The following is a 22,826-nucleotide window of genomic DNA, read 5'->3' on the forward strand; positions in this document are numbered from 1 at the left end:
CTATCCGCAATCATATTTTCCATGACACGACACAACAGTAATGTGTATCTCAAAAATTCAAACTCAAACTCAGACATCCCTGTTCAACTAGTGAGACTACTGTTGCAGTATCACTCATGTATGGAAGCATCTTGCCAAGAATACCACAGCTTGGGCAACTTCCTCCAGTACCTCCTCATGACCCAGGTGAGAGGAAGCGTGTAGATGTACACAAGGCATGTATATAGGCACCATATTCCACAACATCAGACAGAGAAAACTGAAGCAAAAAAGAGGGGCAAGGAACCAGACTCAGGTCAGCATGGGGATGAGGTGGAATGAGAGATGCACCCTGACCAACATGGAGAAAATAGATAAACTGGGAAGGAGGAGGTGCAGACAAGTTCTTAAACAACTGTAATGTGTTCTACATTTGACAACTTACAGTACTGCTCACATACGAGCCTCAAAGCTTTTATATTATCTGGGAGGAGGACTGAGGCAAGGAACTGCAGTCCAGAATCTCTAGATGAAGGGACACTGTGAAAACATTTACAGCTCTGGAAAAGGCATTTATTTTTTGATGTTTTGAAAAGATGTGTATGGAAGACCAAGTGTCTCTTTCAAAAAGGTATTTTTTTTTTTTTAGTCAAGGCTAGGGTTACCACCGGTCCCACTTTGCGAGGGACAGTCACTTTTTGGGCGGTTGTGTCCTGACCAAAAATATTAAAAATGGCAAATATCCTGAGATTGTAGGAGATAATTATGTCCCATATTTTATGTAATAGTTGCATAAAACAAGAAGTTATATACTCACCACAACGTTCGATGTATGTGGTCCATCTCGCCTCACATTCTTACTCACGGGTTCGGAGCCAAGTATCGGCTCCGACTCGGCCAACTTTTTATTTTCTAGCATGAAGTCTCTAATTGGCTGGGCTAAACAGGTATCCCATGTTGCACTGCTCCATAGCCCCAGATCTAGTTTGCAGCAATCCACAGTCACACCTCATGCACAACCACAATCCAGGCAGGTAGAACACTATCCAGGGTAGTAAAGAAAAAACAACTAATATTGAAGGGTACTCAAGACCAATCGCCTCCAGATCCTCCAGGAAGGGGGCAGGTGGGAGGATACGTAAAAATGTGAGGCGAGATGGACCACATACATCAAACGTTATGGTGAGTACATAACTTCTTGATGTTATGTGGTCCAATCTCGCCTACATTCTTACTCACGGGACATTGTCCCCAGCACCTCTATCCTGGGAGGCTCAAAGGAAGATGCTCCTGAAAACTGTGGAACCAAAAGAAACCCGGCCCCTAGAAGCCACATCTAGTTTGTAATGAGTAATAAAGGTGTGCGGAGAAGCCCACGTGGCCGCAGCACAAATATCATCTAAAGATAGTCTGGCATGGAAAGCCATCGAAGCGGAAACAGCCCTGGTAGAGTGAGCCTTGACGGGGAACGGTAGATTTCTGGCTGCTGACGAATAGATAAAAAGAAATACAATCTGAAATCCATCTGGAAATTGTAATCTTAGAAATAGGGGAACCTGCTCTACTTTCTGAGAAAAACACAAACAGTTGGTCAGACTTCCGTATTTGTTTTGTCCTGTGTAAGTAGAATCATAATTGCCTGTGTACGTCCAACTGATGAAATTTAAACTCTGCCTTATTGGAAAATCGAGGAAAGAAAACTGGCAACTCAATAGACTGATTGAGATTAACAGTAGACGTTACTTTAGGAAGGAAGGACGGACTAGGCCTCAAGGAAACCCTGTCCTTATGAAAGATTAAATATGGGGATTTGATGGACAGAGCTTGAATCTCCGACACCTGTCTGGCTGATTTAATGGCTATTAAGAAGGCAATCTTCTAAGACAGAAACTTAAAATCACAGGTGGCAGCCGGTTCGAAAGGTGGGGAAGTCAGGGCTTTCAAAACAAAGTTTAGATCCCATGGCATGATAGTTCTGACACAGGAGGCCGAAGTAACAAGGTGCCCTTCAAAAAGGCCTTACAGAGTTTATGGGCCATAAGAGAGGGCTCATAAGAGGTATGAAAATTGGAAATAGCAGCCAGCTGGACCTTAATGGCAGCAGGAGCAGAACCCTGCCGAAAGAGCATGGATAAAAAATCCAAAACAGCAGGAATTGGGGCTGTGTAAGGGTCCAGTTCCTGGGCCTGAGCCCAATAGAAAATCTTTTCCACTTGCTGGAATAAATCTTCCTGGTGGAAGACTTATGAGAAGAGGATAAAAAACTATGAAGTCTGACTAACGATGGAAGTGGAGTAGCCAGGCTGTCAACCTGAGGGTCCGCAGGGAGGGATGGAACTGTCCCGACATGTGTGTCAGTAGGTCTGGTACTGGGTCCAGAATCCAAGGACTGTCCACTGCGTATTGATGAAGAAAGGAGAACCAGACTTGGCGAGGCCAGTGTGGGGCAATTAGAATCATCTTGCTTCCCGAGGATATGGCTTTCTGAATCACTCTTGGTAACACAGGAAACGGAGGGAAAGTATATAGCAGACCGGGGGGCCAATCGTGGACTAGAGCGTCCCTGGGTGACTCCCCCTGTGGGGGGATCAGTGTGAAGTAGTTGCTGCACTTGGCATTGAGGGGATTGGCAAAAAGATAGCAGCAAGGCTGACCCCACCTGCTGAAAATCTGTTCCGCAACCCAGCGGTTCAGGGTCCACTCGTAAGGCATCAGAATAGCTCTGCTCAGCCTGTCTGCTATCACAGTGGCCTTCCCCGGAATGTGCATTGCCACTAGAAACTGTTGGGAAGACACTGCCCACTGCCACACTTGCATGGCCACTCTGCACAGGGGATAAGAACTGGTTCCCCCTTGCTTGTTCAGGTACCACACAACGGACATGTTGTCCGAGTGAATTGCAATCGTTCCCAGAGGAAGAGAGCTCTGAAGTGCTCGCAACGCCAATAACACTGCTCTCATCTCTAAAACAATGATGTGCAGATGTACCTCGTGATCTTGCCACGTGCCTTGGAATGTCCTGCCAAGATAATGCACCCCCACCTGGGAGGCGTCCATGGTCACCATGGCAACAGATGACATAGGAACAAACGTTTTTCCCTCGTCCAGATTGGTGGAGCATAGCCACCAACGGAGGTCTTGTTTGCACCGATCCGTGAGTAGGATCAAGCGGAAAAGGGGAAATTCCTGAAAGGACCATTGGGCAAAGAGGAGCCACTGCAGAAGCCTCATGTGTAATCTGGCTAGAGGCACTAACATGATGGTGGCTGCCATGGATCCCAGGAGCTGGAGAACCCATCTGGCCTGAACTTTCTTGAGGGGTAACAATGCGTGAACCTGACTCTGCAACACTCCTATCCTTTCTTGGGGCTGGAACGCCCGCATTCGAACGATGTCTAGCTCTGCGCCTATAAATGTGACACGCTGTGAGGGCAGCAAGGCAGACTTTCCCCAGTTCAAGGTAATTCCTAGTCGTTGACAGAGGGTAATGGTAGCTTCCCTGGCTCGAATGAGAAGATGCCTGGTGGGGGCGGTGAGGAGTCAGTCGTCCAGGTATGGAAACACTTGGAATCCTTGATGTCTCAGGTGAGCCGTCACCACCGCCAAACACATTGGGAACACCCTGGGGGCTGTGGTGAGACCAAAGGGCAGGGCATGAAACTGGAAAGGACTGGCTCCCAGCCAGAAGCGTAAGTGACTCCTGGATGCCCTGTCCATTTTGATGTGGTAGTAAGCATCCTTGCGGTTGAAGGAGCACATCCATACTTCTTTTCTCAGCAATGGAAAAATGGACTGGAGGGTGAGCATTTGGAACATGGACTTCAGAACGTAGTGATTCAGTCGGCTGAAATCCAGAATGGGTCTCAGGTCCCCTGTTCTTTTTGGCACCAAAAAGAGTCTCTAGTAAGTCCCTAATCCGATTTGGTCTGAGGGGACAGGTTGGATGTCTCCTTTTTCCAGCAGCTTTGAGATTTCTAGTGCTGCTTGATCCCTTTGACTGGGTTGAACGTCTGGGATTCTGTTGATTGGAGGGGGCTCTGATAAAAAGGGGATGGTATAACCTCCGGTAATTATTCGAAGCACCCATCGATCCTGGGTGATGCTTCCCCAGGCTTCCGGGTACAACAAAATGCGGCCCCTGACTGGCTCCAGAATAGCACAGTCGGGCAACACATCAGGAAAGATGGTAGGAAGACCCGCAAAAGGAATCACGGTCTCCCGAGTTGCGGGGGCCTCCTCTGCCCCTGGGACGACGTCTCCCAGAATAGCCTCCCCCTCCTCTGCCTCTGGAGGGGGACTCGCCTTGAGCTGCAGGGAAAGACTTCTGTGATTTTTTGAACCACATCTTCCCCTCCTCTCTGAGCCTTGGGATAAGGCCTAGAAGGGAGGGAAAAACAGATCCCTACGGCAGACAGGGTCTATCCTTCTTGCTCGCATCTGGTGAGGGTGTCTTTCACTTTGGTCCTGAAGAGTGAGGACCCATTAAACGGGGCGTCAGTGAAGGAAGACTTGAAGGCCTTCGCAAAGTGACACAGGCGCATCCAGGCTTGCCTCCTGAGGGCTACTCCTGAACTAGCTGCCCTACCCGCTCCTTCAGCTGCGTGAGATATGAGCCTCATGGACGAGTTGACATTCGAACCAAGGGTAGACAACTGGACGTTAACAGTCTGCGCTAATGCCTCAGGTAAGTTACCTAATAGAGTATCTCCTAACTCCTTAAGGAGATCTCTCTGGAGCAGAGTAAAATGACAAAGGTAATTCAGCGACCATAGGGTAAAGGTCGCTGGCAAAAGGGTATGCTTCCGGTACCAGTCCATACTCCTGGACTCCTTGTTAGGAGGATGGACGGAGGAAGAAGATTCAGCTACTTCCTGCTGAGTGGCCGCCGCCACCACCATGGCATCTACAGAAAACCCTTTGGACAGGAACTCCTTCCCCGGGGGAGCTGAAAGAAACTTATTAGGTCGTCTGGGTACTGGTTCCACCGAATCAGGATTCTCCCATGCCGTTCGACAAATTAAATCCAGGAGCTCGTCGAAGGGTGGAGACACCCAGGAGGCGGAGGATTTAGCACCAAAAGCCTTGAGGAATACCGACTCCTCCTCAGAGAGGGTCTTGGACGGCCAGTCTCCTTTCTGCCTCAAAATCTCCAGGATGTCAGAGAAAGAGACGTCATCGGAGGACGACTTGGAGGACCCCTCTGACTCCTCAAGGTCGGTATCAGAAGTGAGAGACTCATCCTGGGAGTCTATGTGCTTCCTCTTATAGGTTCATAGGTTCATACTAGGCCTAACTGCTAAATGCAGCCATTTAGCCATTAGCCCCCCTGTTATCCTCCAATTCAAACCCTGTTGTGCTTGTAAGTAAAAAGGCACACAACCATTAGGCCACCCTCCCACCAAATACCCTTGGCAGTCTCAAACCCGGGACCTTGGACTCACCAGTCTGCATGAAGTACCACTACACCACAGCAGATAACAACTTATTTCTTGGGGGCTCCTCAGGCACAGACTCCGAGGGGCCCTCAAAGTTGGGGACCGCTCATGGGGGCATCCCCAGACCTTTGGGCTCCGCCATCTACTGATAGGGGGACATCAGAGGCTCTAGCCTGGGTAGAAGGGGACGGAATGACCGATCCGGGTGATGTTACTGAAGATCTGGCCAGTGCGCTCCTCATGGCCTCGAAGGCTGGTCCCCCCAAATCTGAGGACTGACCGGCCTCCGAGGCCACGACCGGAGTCGGGGTACCCTTAGCCGATGTGCCGAGAGGGAGGCTCAGAACTGACAGGAGTTCCGAAGTATCCCCCTCGGCCCAGACAGAGGAAACCCGTGTTCCGAAACCAGAGGATGGAGCCGACATAGTTGGAGCTGACGTCGGCACTGATAAACCCTTGAGGGGTATCGGAGCCGGCACAAGAACATCACTCGGAGTGGAGCACTCTGGCTCCGAAGACAAGGAAATGCTCGGAGGAGGAACCATTGGTACAAGCATTGGGACAGGTTCCGGACCCGACTGGGTCAGAGTAGAAAATAATTTTGCCAACACTGGCGACTGCAGGAGCCTCTGAACCACCCTATCTACATCCAAATCAAACACCCTGGAGGATTTGGAGGAAAGAGATGGAGATTGGGATCTCCTGTTGATTGGAGACCCTAACACTGGGTGACTGGCTCCGAATGGGTTGCAATAGAATTGGAGCCGAGGTCGATTCCAGCACAACAGATACCTCCTGCGGCCCCGAGGACAGAGGAGCCGAGGGGGTAGCATCCAATTTAGAAGTCTTCTCCAGAGGCTCCGTGGAGACAGACGGAGCCGGAGATCTCTTCGCCTTAGAAGCCTTAGACTGAGTACTCAAGGAAGAGTCTAAAGACTCCTCAAAAGAAGGAGTTAGGAGACCCTTCAGTATAAGTTTGTTTTTTCTTTCCTGTAGCACCCTCGGACTGAAGGCGTGACAAAAACTACAGGACTCTTGTAAATGAATTGCCCCTAGGCAGTATACACAAATGGAATGTCCATCAGTAACGGACATCTTGTAGTTACATATGGAACATTTCTTAAAACCCGAAGGTTTATGTGCCTTTTGATCTTCACACATCTTAACAGAAATTGGTATACCAAAAAAACACACAAGCAACAGAAACCTGGAAAAACGGCAAGGCGGGAAACTACTGTCACAACAAACAGCCAAAGAATCTCTAATTCAAACGCTTCTTTGGGAGTCTACACACACTAAAACAAGGGAAAACAACTACTCTCTACACAGAAAAAGAATCAGAAATAAACTTTACACAAAATAAGGAGGACTAGGTCCTCTAATTTAAACGGGCCTAGCCCGCCGGAATAGAAGGGATATCCAAAAACACTCTCACAACAAATTCAGAACAACGAACAAAGAAAAATAGCTATTAAAATAGCTTTTGTTTGAAAAAACAAAATTTTCTGAGAGAAAAAAGACGTTTTAAAGGTACTTCGCTACAACCAAGCGAGACCACGTCCTAGCTACATGAGCGGCAAACGAGATCTGGGGCTATGGAGCAGTGCAACATGGGATACCTGTTTAGCCAAGCCAATTAGAGACTTTGTGCTAGGAAATAAAAAGTTGGCTGAGCCGAAGCCGATACTCGGCTCCGAACCCGTGAGTAAGAATGTAGGCGAGATTGAGCCACATAAAGTACAGTTTTGCACCTACCATAAATGTAGATGTTCGAGTGTTCACACAACTGCAGTCATCACACTTGGGTTATCTGCCGTCAGGCGGTCCTGCAGTCGGCCCGAGTTCCAAAGTCTTGGTCCGGCGTCGGTTGCTGTCGCTTCTTCCCTGACGTCAGTGCGACAGGGGTATAAAAGAGGCAGCTGACACCATTTTCTTCAGTTTTTCTTGCCCCAGATGTCAGGTGCCCCCAAATAGGAAGGCAATACATAATCCTAAGTAAATTACACAAGTATAAAACAATAGCTACAGCTGTAAGCAAATATACCATATAGAAATACATCTTCGAGATTGTATAAACAGGGAGCTATAGACAAAACCCAGATAAAAAGAGGGGAAGGTGGGAGGGTAACCTGGACTACAGCAGTGCGAACACTCAAACATCTACATTTATGGTAGGTACAAAACTGTACTATGTTCATCGTGTTACACTGCTGCAGTCATCACACTTGGGTTGAATCCCAAAGCTAAGGCTGGGTGGTTGGTTCTAAACAGGGTTTGGAGAAGCTAGTAGGCCCTGCAAAACTGCAGTGGCAAAGCCAGCTCTGGTTTTTGAGTACAGAGGTAAGTGGTAGTGCTTGGTGAAGGTGTGCACTGAACTCCAAGTTGCAGCTTCCAAAATATCCTTGGTTGGTACCACTCTGGGGAAGGCTGCTGATGTTGCTGTAGCCCTGGTGGAATGAGGCCTAATGTTACCAGGTACAGGTTTCCCATGGTGTGTGTAGCAGAAATGGATACAATGTCCTATCCAATTTGAAATGGTCTGTTTTGATATAGGCTTTCCTTGAGATCCTGCAGCATAGGATACAAAGAGCTGATCAGATTTTCTGAAAACCTTTGTTTTATCCAAGTAGAAATGTAATTGCCTGTGAGTGTAGGAGCCTTTCCCCTTTATTCTGAGGGTTTGGATAAAAGGTGGGTAAATGAATAGTTTGGTTTAGAGCCACACTGGATACTACCTTTGGCAGAAAGGAGGGGTTAGTCCGTAAAGAGACTCTGTCTTGGTGAAAAATGATGAAAGGCTCCACTGCCATTAAGGCCTGTAGCTCTGAGACTCTTTGTGCTGAAGTTATTGCTAGCAGCAGGGCAGTTCTCGATGATAAAAATTGTAAATCAGCTGAAAAAACTGGCTCAAAGGGTGGTAGTGTAAGTTTTTCCAAAACAAAATTGAGGTCCCAAGTTGGTGTTGGTGCTCTTCAGGGCGATCTTATGTTCTTAGCCCCTCTGAGGTACTGTCTTAATAATGGATGATAGGAGAATCCGTGTTGTAATGAGCTGAAATAGCTGAAGCGTGGATCTTTATAGATAAAAAGGAAAGGCCTTTGTGCAACATCTCAGTTAAATATTGCAGAATCTGAGGAATATTTGGCACAAGAGGATTTTGGCCTTTAGCCTGGTTCCAGGCACAGAATCTTTTCCATTTGTCTGAGTAGGTTGTCCTGGTGCTGGGTCTCCTGGCCTCCAGAAAGACATCCATAACAGCTGTAGAGAGAAGTGTTGACTGGTTGTTTAGATAATCTGCCATGCAGCCAGATTTAAAGTCTTGAGCTGGCTGTGTAGAATCTGATTGTTTTGCTGAGTCAGCAGGTGAGGAATGTGAGGTAAAATCCATGGTGGACCTTGAGCCATGTTCCTTAATACTGGATACCAGTGTTGGCGTGGCCAGTCTGGAGCAATGAGTATCATTTGTGGCCTCTCTAATCTGGCTTTTAGCAGCACCTTTGCCAGAAGAGGCAGTGGAGGAAAGGCATATGCTGTTAGTGTTTTCCAACTGAATGAGAGGGTGTCCACTTTCCAAGCTAGAGTGTGGTATGTCCTTGTGCAAAACTTTCGCAGTTGGTAGTTTTGGGGGGAGGCAAATAGATCTATGTATGGGCTCTCCCATTTTTGAGTTATCATTGTGAATACTTGTGGGTCTAGTTTCCACTCGTGAGGATCCATGATATTTCTGCTTAGTCTGCCAATGTATTTTTCTTTCCTGGCAGGAATTCTGCTTGTAGTTGAACTTGGTAGGTCAGTGCTGTGTTCCACAATTTCATTGCTTGTCTGCATAGGGGGTAGGAATGTGTGCCCCCTTGTTTGTTTATGTACCACATCACTGTGGTGCTATCCGTCTTTATTAGAAGTTGTCCTGGATGTAGGAGGTCCTTGAAAGCTGTTAGGGCATTTTGTACAGCTAGCATCATTTTTGATTGATGTGGAGATGCATTTGATCTGCAGACCATTTGCCCTGAATACCCTGTCCTGCCATGTGTGCACCCCAGGCGCAATCCGATGCATCTGTTGTCATTGTTTGCATGGCTGTGGGCAAGGTAAAAGGCTGACCCTTGTTGAGGTGACATGCCTGAGCCCACCATAGAAATTCCTGTTGAAGGCAGGGAATTAGTGGAATTATTGTTTCCAAGCTACGGCTGTGTTGAGTCCATACGCTTTTCAGGTACCATTGCAATTTCCTCATATGCAGATTGGCATATGGTATTAGTAGTATGCAAGATGCCATGAATCCCAAGGCCTGCAGAATTTTTCTTGCAGGGAGTTGGGTCTTTGTTGCCATCATTTTGAAGTATTGAGTCAGTTTGTCCTTGCTTGTCTGGCATGAGATAAGCCATCTGGGCCATTGTATTTAAGCTGGCACCCAGGAATATTATGTCTTGTGAGGGCACTAGTTTTGACTTCTTTTCATTTACTGTGTATCCTAGGCAACTTAGTAGGTTTTTTACAAACGCCAGATGTTTTAAAAGAATGTCCTTGCTGTCTGCTTGAATAAGGCAGTCATCCAGGTATGGATATATTTGGATTCCTCTTTGTCTGCAGTATGCAATTACTGGTGCCAGGCATTTTATGAAGACCCTGGGCACAGTAGATAAGCCAAAGGGCAGTGCAGAGAACTGGTAATGAGTTTTACCTGCTATAAATTGGAGGTATCTCCTGCAATTTTGTCTGATAGGGACATGCAGGTATGCCTCCTTGAGGTCCAACGTTACTAGCCAAGCCTTCTTGCCCAGCATGGGAAGAAGTTTCTGTAGTGTGAGCATCTTGAATTTGGGTACTTCCACGTATGTGTTTAGAATTGAAAGGTCCAGAATGGGTCTCCAGGTTTTGTCCTTTCAGGGAACCAGAAAGAGTCTTGAGTAAAATCCTTGTCCTTGCTCCTGTGTAGGAACCTGTTGAATGGCTCTCATGTCCATGAGTGCTGTAATTTGTCTTTGAGCCTCTGCCCATTGATTTGATGGCAGGTTTGGCATTCCTTTTATCCTTGGTAAAGTGTGAAAGTGGAACCTGTATCCTTGAGTTACAATATTTAGGACCCATTTGTCTTTTGTGATGATGTGCCAATTGTCTGCAAAAAGTGCAAGTTTTCCTCCCAAGGGAGCTGCCAAGAGTGATTTGCTTGGCAGTCTGAGGGGTAAGTCATTGTGATTGTCTTCTGATAGTTTGAGACCTGTCTTCTCCTCCTTTCTGGGTTGTGGCACCCCATTGTCGTGGCTTGTAAGAGCCTTGTGGCTGACCTCTGCCCCTTGGGCATCTGTATTTGCCCCTCTGAGGTCTGTCAGAAGTTGGAAAGGACCAGTTTTTGGTTGGCCAATTTCTGCTGAAACGAGGGGGTTGGACCTGTAAAAAATCCTTGACCGTCTGCATAGATTTTGCCTTATCCTCCATTTTCTTTAAAACCTCTTCTACTTTCACACCAAATAAAAAGTACAGTTTTGTACCTACCATAAATGTAGATGTTCGAGTGCTAATACAGCTGCAGTAATCACATATGGGTTCTCTGCCGTCAGGCGGTCCCTCGGTCGGCCGAATTCCAAAGTCTAGGTCCAGCGTCCGTTGTTGTCGCTTTCTTTCCTGACGTCAGTGAGGCAGGGGTATACAAGACACAGCCGACGCCATTTTATTCAGTCTTTCTTGCCCCAGATGTCAGGTGCCCCCAGAAGGAAGGCAATACATAAATTATATTTATTTACATGAAATGCAATATAATCAAAAATCAGTAATTGCAAGCAAATATACCATAGAAGGATAACCCCATCAGGTTGTAAGAAGAGGGGTTAGGCCCTAGGCCTTTACCAAGAGGGGAAGGAGGGAGGGAAACCTGTACTGCAGCTGTATTAGCACTCGAACATCTACATTTATGGTAGGTACAAAACTGTACTATGTTCATCGTGCATACAGCTGCAGTAATCACATATGGGTAGAATCCCAAAGCTACGCACAGGGTGGTAGGCACTAGGTGGAACTGGGATGAGCCAGAATGCCCTGCAACACAGCAGTGGCAAAGCCTGCTCTAGTTTTGGAATATAAAGGCAGGTGGTAGTGTTTTGTGAAGGTATGCACAGAACTCCAAGTGGCTGCATCCAAAATATCTTTGGTAGGAACTCCTCTGAGGAAGGCTGCAGAGGTAGCTGTGGCCCTGGTTGAGTGGGATCTGATGCCTGTAGGGACAGATTTTCCATGATAGGAGTAACAAAACCGTATGCAGTGGCCTATCCATTTTGAAATTGTCTGTTTGGTAACTGGCTTCCCTTGAGCTCCTACAGCATAGGCCACAAGGAGTTGCTCTGATTTCCTGAAAGGCTTTGTTCTGTCCAAATAATAACGTAGCTGTCTATGGATGTCTAAGGAGTGTATTAGCCTTTCCCCTTTGTTTTGAGGATTGGGGTAAAAGGTAGGTAAGTGTATGGCTTGATTTAAAGCTACCCTGGATACCACTTTAGGCATAAATGATGGATTGGTTCGAAGGGAAACCCTGTCCTGATGGAAGATGAGAAAGGGCTGCACAGCCATGAGGGCTTGTAGTTGTGATACTCTACGAGCTGAGGTAATGGCCAGAAGGAAATCTGTTTTCCAGGACAAGGACTGCAAATCTGTTGAGGCAGCTGGTTCAAAGGGAGGCAATGTTAATTTTTCTAGAATGCAATTAAGATCCCAGGCTGGTATTGGTTGCTTCCTTGGTGGTCTTATATTCTTAGCCCCTCTGAGGAACTGTCTTAAGAGTGGGTGAGAGAATAAGGGTGGATCCTTGTTGAATTCTGCAGAAATGGCTGAGGCATGGAATTTTATGGAGGAAAATGAAAGTCCAGTGTTCAGCAGCTCAGCTAGATACTGTAATACCTGAGGCAAATTCAGTTTTTTAGGGTCCTGGCCTTTTTTCTCATTCCAAGAGCAAAATCGTTTCCATTTTGCGGAGTAAGCCTTTCTAGTAGATGGCCTTCTGGCCTCCAAAATGACATCCTGCACCTCTTTGGTGAGTAGAGTCTGTTGTGGTGTTAAGGAATTTTCCATGCAGCGAGATTGAGTGTTTTCAGCTGACTGTGAAGAGTTTTGTAGCTGTGCTGAGTCAGCAGAAGAGGCATTAGAGGTAGGGGCCAGGGAGGAGTATGTGTTAGGCTCCTCAGTAGTGTGTACCAGTGTTGTCTTGGCCAGTCTGGAGCAATTAGTATCATCTTCGGTCTGTCTGCTCTTGCTTTCAAGAGCACCTTTGGCAGAAGAGGCAGAGGTGGGAAAGCGTAAACTGTCCATGCTGTCCAACTGAATGAAAGGGTGTCCACTCTCCAGGCCTTTGGATGAAAGGCCCTTGAACAAAACTTTTCCAATTGATGATTCCTGTGGGAGGCGAAGAGATCTATGTCTGGCCTCCCCCACGCTTGGATTATCTTTGTAAACACTTGAGGATGCAACTTCCATTTGTGTGGATCTGTCATATTTCTGCTTAGATTGTCTGCCAGCGTGTTTTCCAAGCCTGGCAAGTACTGTGCTTGAAGTTCGATTTGCCATTCCAGAGCCAAGTTCCAAAGTGTCATGGCTAGTCTGCACAGGGGGTATGAATGTGTTCCTCCTTGTTTGTTTATGTACCACATTACTGTGGTGTTGTCTGTTCTTATCAATAACTGTCCTGGATGCAGGAGGTCCTTGAATGCTGTAATTGCATTTATCACTGCTAGCATTTCTTTTTGATTGATGTGAAGGTGCTTTTCCTTTTGGGACCATTTGCCCTGAATGCACCTGTCTGTCGTGTGCGCCCCCCAGACATAGTCTGAGGCGTCTGTTGTGATGACTTGATTTGCTTGAGGCTTGCAGAATGGAAGACCTGTGTTTGTTTGACATGCTTGGGCCCACCATAGAAATTCCTTTTGCAAACATGGAATTATTGGTATTATTGTTTCCAAACTGTGGCTGTGTTGAGACCATAGGTTTTTTAGGTACCATTGAAGTTTCCTCATATGCAACTTTGCACATGGGATTAAAAGAATGCAAGATGCCATGTAGCCCAGAGCCTGCTGGATTTTCCTTGCAGTAAGCCTGGTACAATTTGCTAGTGTTTTGAAGTACTGAGTTAGTTGCCCCTGTTTTTCTGGCGTAAGATAGGCCATCTGGGGGTTTGTGTCCAAGTTGGCACCCAGGAAAGTTATTTTCTGAGATGGTGTTAGCCTGGATTTCTCTTTGTTGATTGTGTATCCCAGAGAATTCAGTAACCGTGTTGCATAAGCCAGATGTTCCAGAAGTATGTGCTTGCTGTCCGCTTGGATCAGGCAGTCGTCCAAATAAGGGTAAATTTGTATCCCTTGAAGTCTGCAGTAGGCAATTACAGATGCCAGGCATTTCGTGAATACTCTGGGCGCAGTAGATAAGCCAAAGGGCAATGCAGAGAATTGATAGCGTATTGAACCTGCAAGAAATCTGAGGTATCTTCTACAGCTTTGTCTGATTGGGACATGCAGGTATGCCTCCTTGAGGTTCAATGTTACCAGCCAAAACTCCTTGTCCAGCATGGGAAGAAGCTGCTGTAATGTGAGCATCTTGAATTTTGGTACGAGTAAGAATGTGTTCAGGATGGATAAGTCCAAAATGGGTCTCCAGTCGGTTCCTTTCCTTGGTACCAGAAATAGCCTGGAATAAAAAACTTGACCTTGTTCGTGAGTAGGTACCTCTTGAATAGCTTTCATGTCTATGAGCTTTGAAATTTGTAGTTGTGCCTCTGCCCTTTGATTGTGTGGCAGGTTTGGCATGCCTCTTATTTTTGGGAGAGTGTGAAAATGAAATCTGTAGCCTCTGTTTATAACATCCAGGATCCATTTGTCTGTTGTGACAATATGCCAATTTCTTGTAAATAATGCCAGCTTTCCTCCCAAGGGTGCTGCCAGCTGGTATTTGCTTGGCATGGAAAGGAGGAAGTCATTGGGTTTGTTTCCTGTATTGTTGTGCACTGTCCTCACCACCTCTTGGTGCTGGAGATTGCCACTGCCTGCCTCTATATGATCCTTGTGATTGCCCTCTGCCCCTTGTGCGTCTGTATCTACTTCTTTAGGGCTTGTCCGTGGCTGGAAAGGACCAGTTTTTAGAAAGCCAATTTCTGCTAAAACGTGGTGGTTGAACCTGTAGAAAAGCATTGACTGTTTGCATAGATTTGGCTTTTTCTTCCATTTTCTGTAGTATCTCCTCAGCATTAGTACCAAATAGCACATCCTTTTGTAAAGGAGCATCTAATAGTTTAGCTTTCACATGATCAGGCAAGATTTGTTCCCTAAGCCATGCATGTCTACGAATGACTGATCCTGTAACAGCAGCTCTACTTGAGGCCTCTAGGGCATCATAGCCACATTGTAAAGTGTGTTTACCCACTTGCTCTGCACTATGCATCATATCCTGCAACTCCTTCAAATCTGATTGTTCAGGTTGAGACATTTTATTTCTTAATTGTGATAACAGAAACTGCTGATATTTAAGCATATGAAACTGACAATTTAAGGCCCTCATAGCTAGGGTGGCCGAGGTATATACCTTTTTCCCCACCTTTCTAAGGATCTTGACTCTCTTTCTGAAGGTAGTGGATTCTTAGCAGTAGAGGCCTTCATTCCCTTGGGGCCTTGAGAAATGGTTTCAGGGTCAGCATTATGGCTTTTGTAAAGAAATTGGTGAGAGTTAGGAACCCTGTAGTACCTATCAGGCTTGACTGGGGCAGGAGGCAGTGATTCCGGATTAAGGCAAGCCTCCGAGTAAACATCATCAAGTACGTCCAAGACAGGAGGTATCGCCAGAGGTCTGTGTTGAGGTAACAAAAGAAATTCCCTAAGTCTTTTCTTGGAATCAGAAAAGTCTTGGCCTTTCCAATGGAAGTGTTCCCTCAAGGTGTGCAAGGTTTCCCCAAAAGAAAAATCCGCAGGAGGAGATACTGAAGGAACGGACTGCTCTGTATCCGAGTCTTCAAATGGTAAGAGTGTTCCTCTACATCAGAATGTTCTGAAAAAATGGAGCCCTGATCAGAAGAGGGAGAATCCTCCTCCACTCTGGGTCTCTTGTCTGGAGGGGGTTGGGAACCCCTGATAAGAGTAATTAAATAGTCAGCCATTTTAAGCATCTGCTTTTTAGGCATGGGGCCTGGGGATGGGCCCTGTGCAACAGGCCTCTTGGGATGCCTGGCTGATTTGGACTTAGTAAAGACCTTAATGGAAAGGGAAGATGAAGGTCTAAAGACTCCATGGGTGGTGGAAGTGGACCTGTCCACATTAGGAGGCTCAACGCTCACAGTGGCTTCAGTGGTTGTAGTCTGGGTCTGGGCCGAGGAACCTGCGGTCTCGGTTACAGAAGACGCCGCCAAAGACGTGTCGTCGGTAGTCAGGGACTGCATAGGCGTCTCGCTGAGAACCGGACCACGTGTAGCCGGTTTTGGAGTGGAGTCAGTGGGGACCGCGGACCTCACGAGTCGGTCCTTGTCCTTGCGTTTTTTGGTCAAAACGGTAGTCGGAGTCTCAGACGACATTTTATAATCAAAGGCTGTACCAAAAAAGTGTTGGGCGAACTCCGCCCGACGCTTAATAGTGCGTTTATTGAAAGTCGCGCAAAAGCGACAGCCCGAGACGTCGTGGTCTGGGCGTAAACAAGGTATGCAAAGGGAATGGAAATCCTTATGCGGTATTTGCTTCCCACAAGAAATACAATTGTTAACTTTTTCTGACATCGGTCTGCGGCAAGAAAAGTTTCCCCAACGGGGTACTGAGCTTTAATGAAGACTTCGGTTTCCCAGCACTTGCGAACTGCTTCTGCTTCGGGCACCGCGCGGCAAAAAAGACTGAAGAAAATGGCGTCGGCTGTGTCTTATATACCCCTGCCTCACTGACGTCAGGAAAGAAAGCGACAACAACCGACGCCGGACCTAGACTTTGGAATTCGGCCGACCGAGGGACCGCCTGACGGCAGAGAACCCATATGTGATTACTGCAGCTGTATGCACGATGAACATCATCCTGCTGTAAGGGTGCAAACAATAACTTTGCTTTAACATGATCAGGTAAAGTTTGTTCTTTTAACCAAGCATGCCTACGAATGACAGACCCCGTTACAGCTGCTCTGCAAGAAGCTTCCAATGAATCAAATCCACATTGCAAAGTATGTTTTCCCACTTGTTCTGCATGCAACAAATCTTGCATTTCCTTATAATCAGGCTGCTCTGTATGAGTGCTCATTTTTTGTTTTAATTGAGACATCAAATATTGTTGATATTTCAGCATGTGAAACTGGCAATTTAAGGCCCTCCTAGCTAGAGTAGCTGAGGTATATACTTTCTTTCCCCATCTGTCTAGTGCTCTAGAATACCTTTCAGACGGTACAGGATTTTTAGCAATAGAGGCCTTAACCCCTTTGGGACCCTAGGAAATGGTTTCTGGGTCAGCAACAGGGCTTTTATATAGGAATTTATGTCAGTCAGGGACTCTGTAGTATCGGTCTGGTTTGGCTGGTGCAGGAGGTAATGAATCTGGGTTAAGGCTAGATTCTGAATAAACATCATCCATAATGTCTAACCCAGGTGGAATAGCAAGGGGTCTGTGCTGGGGTAGTAAGAGGAACTCTCGGAGCCTTTTCTTAGAATCAGAGTAATCCTGGCCTTCCCAGTGGAAATGTTCCCTCATGGTATGTAAAGTTTCCCCAAAAGAGTAGTCTTCTGGGGGAGATGCTGAAGGAATAGACTCTTCAGCATCAGAGTCTTCATAAGGGGGAAAAGAGTACTCCTGTTCCTCAGAAGAATCTGAGGTAATAGAAACCTGGTCAGAGGAAGCGTAGTCCTCATCCTGTCTAGGCCTTTTGTCAGGTGGGGGATGGGAACCCCTGATTAGGGTAATTAAGTCTTCGGCCATCTTAAGCATCAGTTTCTTAGGCCTGGGGCCTTTCACTGGAGACTGCTGTACAGGCTTCCTTACTTTTAATGGAGTTTTCAGTTTTGCAAAGGATTTAATAGTAAGTGTAGTCGGTCTGAAGACACCTTCAGCAACTGATGGGCTTTCAATTGCACCAGAATCCCCATCAGCCATGGAGTCGGAAGGGCCTAAAGATAAAGGCTGTGGAGGCCCTGCAATCTCCGCTTGGGAGTCGGATGCAGGCTGGGGTTCTAAATCAGCGGTCGTCAGGGGCTGTGTAGGTGCCTCACTGAAAACCGGAGAATCGGCGACTGGCCTAGCAGAGGCCTTGGTGTCTGGTTTGGGTCTCGGCTGCCTATCCTTATCTTTGCGCTTTTTATGCATCCCGGTCGTCGGTTGCTCCGATGGCATGGTATAATTAAATTTTCTACCAAAATAATGTCGGGCGAAATCAAACAGACGTTTAATAGTTCGTTTGTTAAACCTAGCACAAAACCGACAACCTGTGACGTTGTGGTCTGGGCCTAGGCAAAGGATACAATAAGAATGAAAATACTTATGAGGTATTTGCTTCCCACAAGAAATGCAATTAACTTTTTCTGACATCAGACTGAGGCAAGAAAAGGTTCCCCAACGGGGTACTTAGCTTTATTGAAGACTTTGGTCTGAAATTCGATTTGAAAATCTCAGGAGTCGGCCAACCGGCACTTGCGAATTGCTTCTGCTTTGGGCACCGCGCGGCAAGAAAGAAGAAAATGGCATCGGCTGCCTCTTTTATACCCCTGTCGCACTGACATCAGGGAAGAAGCGACAGCAACCGATGCCGGACCAAGACTTTGGAACTCGGGCTGACTGCGAGATCGCCTGACGGCAGATAACCCAAGTGTGATGACTGCAGCAGTGTAACACGATGAACATCATTAGTTTTTTCTGTATCTAAAATACCTAAATGTTACAAGAAACAGGATAAAAGCAACTAAACTGCTACAAGAATAAGCTTATATTTAGGCAAAAAAGTAAAGTTCTATCCTTTGTACTGACTGTGGGTTTGTGTCGGCCTGTAAAATCTGGTGTCCTGAAAATGTACCACTATGGCCATTTGAAAAGGTGGCAACCCTAGTCAAGGCCCTTGAAAAAGGCAGCAGCAGGAGCAACATTCCTAGCAGAATCAGCTTTTACCTGTTCTGGATGGGATTTTCCTTGAAAGGAGTAACAAAAGGAGACAGCCAAGGAAATTCATCTAGAGATGGTCTGTTTCAAGTCAGGGCAACCTAGCTTTTTACTATGATAAGAGATAAAGAGTTGATCAGTTTCTTCTGATAGATTATATTTAGGCAAAACTAAAACTAAGCTGCCTATGACTGTTCAGCCAATGCTGGATTCTTTCTCCCTTACTTTGGGGATTGGGGAAGAGGGCAGGCAAGTTAGACTGGTTGAGGGACATTTCACTGGCACCTTTTGGCATAAAAGTAGGATTAGTCCTCAGAGATACCATGTCTTTGTGGAAAAACAGAAAAGGAAGAGATGCCTTAAGGGCTTTCAGCTTTGAGACTCTTTTTGCTGAAGGCATGGTCATCAGTAAACCAGTTTTCCAAACACTGAATTTTAATGAGGTGGAAAAGGCCAGTTGAAACTGAGCAAGTCAACTCCTCTAACACACTGCAGGTCTCAATGAGGAAGAATACATTTTTTTGGCAGCTTGATGTGAAAGATGCCTTTGAGAAGCTGTTTGACCTTAAAACATGCAGATAAAGGTGGACCTATTGGTAAACAGGTGAAGATGGTTGACAAATTTGCTTTTATAAAAGAATATGGGAGTCCATAATTGAGAAACTCACATAAATAGGAAAGAATAGTATGAATACCCACAAGATAAGGACCATGGGTTTTTCTTCTAGCACCAAATTTTTTTTAGGTAAAATTGTATTTTAGGTACATTTATCCCCAAGGTTACATATATGTTTTATACTATAATTTAGAAAATAAATTTAAACATTTTTACAAGTTATTTTGTATTTTATTTTTATATTTATTAAAACAAGTATTTTGAGTATTTTTAACATATGAACTTAAAACAATTCTAGGACTTTAATTAAGGATATTGTATAAATGATTATGTATGCATGGTGATACAATATGCCATGTAACAGGAAGGGTTTTTAAAGCATAGGAAATGTCGTAACTTCCAGTTCTAAAGAAGTTCCTTACACTGATGTGATGAAAGCACTAAATTCAATTAAATTCCGTGATACCAGGCCAGACCAGTTGCAAATGAGAATGAATGCACTTCAAGCATGCACTAAAGAAGCTGCAGGAGTTACTGCTTATTGATGCATTTTATTTTCTGAGCTCATTTTGTTTTTCGTCCTCGGCTTTGGGTTGAAGGGCATCAGCCTGGTGACTGCCCAAGGTGCCAGATGACCTAGCTATGATTCTGAAAGCAGCACAACACAAAAGGGGCAGCCCCCCCCCCCCCCCCCCATAAAATGTATCTGCTTAACTTTCAGGAAAACCTACCTACTGATGACAGAAGAAGAGGCCATCCAAGCACAGGGAAAGGTAGGGCTATAACATTCAGTGTAAATGGCAGTCTTTTAGATAAAACAGGTATATTTTCACCGTATCAGTTTAACAGACTTCAGAGGCCGTCTACTGTGGGTAGCTGCTGGGAATAATTCTAACCTTCTCTGGAGTCCACAGTCAGGAAAAAAAATGCCAAAAGGTCTTAAACACCAAAGTACTAAAATAAGTTAGCTCCTGCACTCACAGTCCAAGCAGAAATGCCTGGCAAAGGTGTAAAGTGATGTCCAAGTGGATATGGTATAAGTACCTGTAATACAATTACTAAAACAAAGCACTGGAAGCAATTACACCCTTAGAGTAGATAGTAGCATTTTGTAATGGGCAACTACCCCCATCTGATAACAAATAAGATAATGTAGTTCGCACTCTAACTGAAAAGAGTTTGCTTAGTCACTACAAAACCCTCCTTACCTAGAGCAAGGGAGGCAAACTGATCTTTTTTTGACCTCTTGCATCCTCTTCTGGAAAAGATATACCACAAAGACTATGAAAGGCTTATTCTCTTCCTCTGAATCCTACATCTAGAAATAAAAGTGAAGATGAAATGGTTTATGGATAGCTCTGAGGTCACTTTTGGAAAGAAACATTAGCAATTTCTGTGGGAGATGCACAATCCTTGTGAAAGACCAAATAAGGGCCTGCATCTCACAGATCCTAAGGGCCAATACTACGGCTACCAGGAAAAACATCTTCTAGAAGAGCAGCTTCAGAGCAGATGAATCAGACAATCTGAGTGGAAGACAGAATAGCTTGCCAGTCAAGTTAAAGTCTCAAAGGACAACAGTTTTTCAGTGGCAGAAGGAGATATGGAACCCTTTAAGGAAAAGTCAAACCAGCTGGTGTTGGACAACAGTTTTGCTTTCCACAAGGCTGTGATAAAAAATCATGCCTGAAACATGCATCTTGACCATGGAACCAAAATCTAAGTGAAAACGGTGCTTAGAAAAAGTCAAGATCACCTGTACATGTACCAAACAGTAGTATGGGATACTTCTCTGCCTACATGTAAGAAAGCATTTCAACTTAGCAAACTTCTGATTAGAAGGTTTTTTGGCAGCTGCATCATCATCATCTACTAGTAGGTGAGGATTTATTGGAGCAGTCATGTCCTGATTTGGAGCCAAATGCCACCTTAAGAAAGGGAGCTTCCTTGACTTGTACTTGGATAGTTTATTGTACTGTCAGGGACTTAAGAGTGTGAAATATGGTATTAGCCATCAAGAAGTGAGCAGCATTAGTACTGGGCTTTCTTCTCTGTCTTTTCCTAGAAGACGCAGAAGTGCAATGAAGGCAGGATGCACCTGAAAATCAATTCACATCTACTCTGCTGAACTTGGGTACAAGAGAAAAAATTTTCCTACGTGGCAACAAGCTAAGTCTTGCAGGTGGCACCCTTCTTGAAAATCATGATGAGACAGGACACCCCAACCCTCAGCAACAGGAAAGGACTGTGAATATAACACAGTAACTTAGCCAGTACGTACCTTCACGACAGATTCTGTTGTACAGTGCCCACTGCCATCCTCACATCACCATTCTTTACACTGGTAAACATGTACACCTCATTTGTTCACGTATCATATCAGTGAACAGTTGTCTGAACACTGCAGAGGGCTCTGGTCTAAATTTTACAACATTAAGTGCAGTAAACGTTCTCAATTTAAGGTAATGCTAACAACCTTTTGCATGTATAAGGGAGAAGCTCAGGTGAGCTTCTCAAACCACCAGCGGTACTTCATTCAGACAAGGTGAAAGACTTGATTGCAAGGAGTGAAAGCCTACACTATGATGACGGGTAGCCATCCACCATTTTAATATCCTAAAGACTGGTATCTGAAAAAAAACTGACACCAAGAGAAAGGTGATAAGGGAATCATGAAGTTTTCAGACACTAGCACTTCTGTGCTAACTGAAACACCCTCTTGTATGGACACCTGAATGGTATTTCAAAGAAAGAGAGCACAATTATAGTAAAGCCTGTTCTTGTACTCATCATGTGACCTATCCAAGTGTATCAAGGCTGTGACTTCCTCTGTCCTCGCCATAGGCAAGACTGAATGCAACTGAGGAGTGTCCAGATCTGCCCACTGCAGGCAATCATCTGTGCAGCAGAGAATATCTCCAGGTTAATGCTCCGCCCTGTGGCGTCCAACCATGGAAAAATACAAGCATAAACTGATACAAAAAAAAAAGTCCCTTGATGCCACAGCAGCGTTGTCTTGGTAAGAGAACAAGTCTTTTTTCCTGCAAAGCTACTTTCACCACTGCCTGTACTTAAACACTATGGGAAAAGAACAAAGCACAAACTATACTGAAGCACTTCAGTAAACGTGGGGGCTGTTCAAAGTGAACTAAGGAACCCCGTTTGAATGATCTGGACAGTGATGTGCTAAAAGGCATCTAGCATGTTCAATGACATCATCCAAGTGCTTATGGCAGCAAAGGCATTTCCTCAAGGAAAGTAAACACTCCAAAATAAAACAGGATGCATCCAATGAAGATATGAGATCCAGGATGGAATGTAAACACTGCTCCCTTTGAACAAAGAAGGGGTTACAACATTACCCTCAATTTGTCTCCAAAAATGAAACAGGGTCTATGGCCGACTATCATGACTTCAACCAAGGGCTGCTCCAGTAGCTGTGCAGATGCTCTCTGGTCCCTAAATGACAATCTTTGTTGGAAAGGATGCTGTCAATATGGTTTGAGATGTAAAATACTTGCAACTGGGATTGCATCATAGGGTTTGTTTTCATTTATATAAATGTATGATTGCCTATGTCGATATAATTTAATAGAAAGGTTTCTTTTAAAAAAAAAAAAAGTCTGTCCATTTCTATTAAATCAAGCAGATCTTCCGTTAGCCCATTCTCATTTAGGGTTACAACATCCTATTTGCAGTCTGTTTCCTGTTCTTTCCCTT

The 22,826-nt window shown here is 45.3% G+C and overlaps 1 protein-coding gene across 4 annotated transcripts in view; it reads right to left on the reverse strand.

Moving 5' to 3' along the window:
* Nucleotides 1-22,826, reverse strand: part of NRBP1 (nuclear receptor binding protein 1) — a 1,787,342-nt gene that overhangs the window by 7,366 nt on the left and 1,757,150 nt on the right. The gene's annotated exons all lie outside the window — the stretch shown is intronic.

The sequence above is a fragment of the Protopterus annectens genome, chromosome 2.part0 (assembly GCF_019279795.1).
Source record: "Protopterus annectens isolate FY-2018-M chromosome 2.part0, PAN1.0, whole genome shotgun sequence".
Lineage (NCBI taxonomy): Eukaryota > Metazoa > Chordata > Ceratodontiformes > Protopteridae > Protopterus > Protopterus annectens.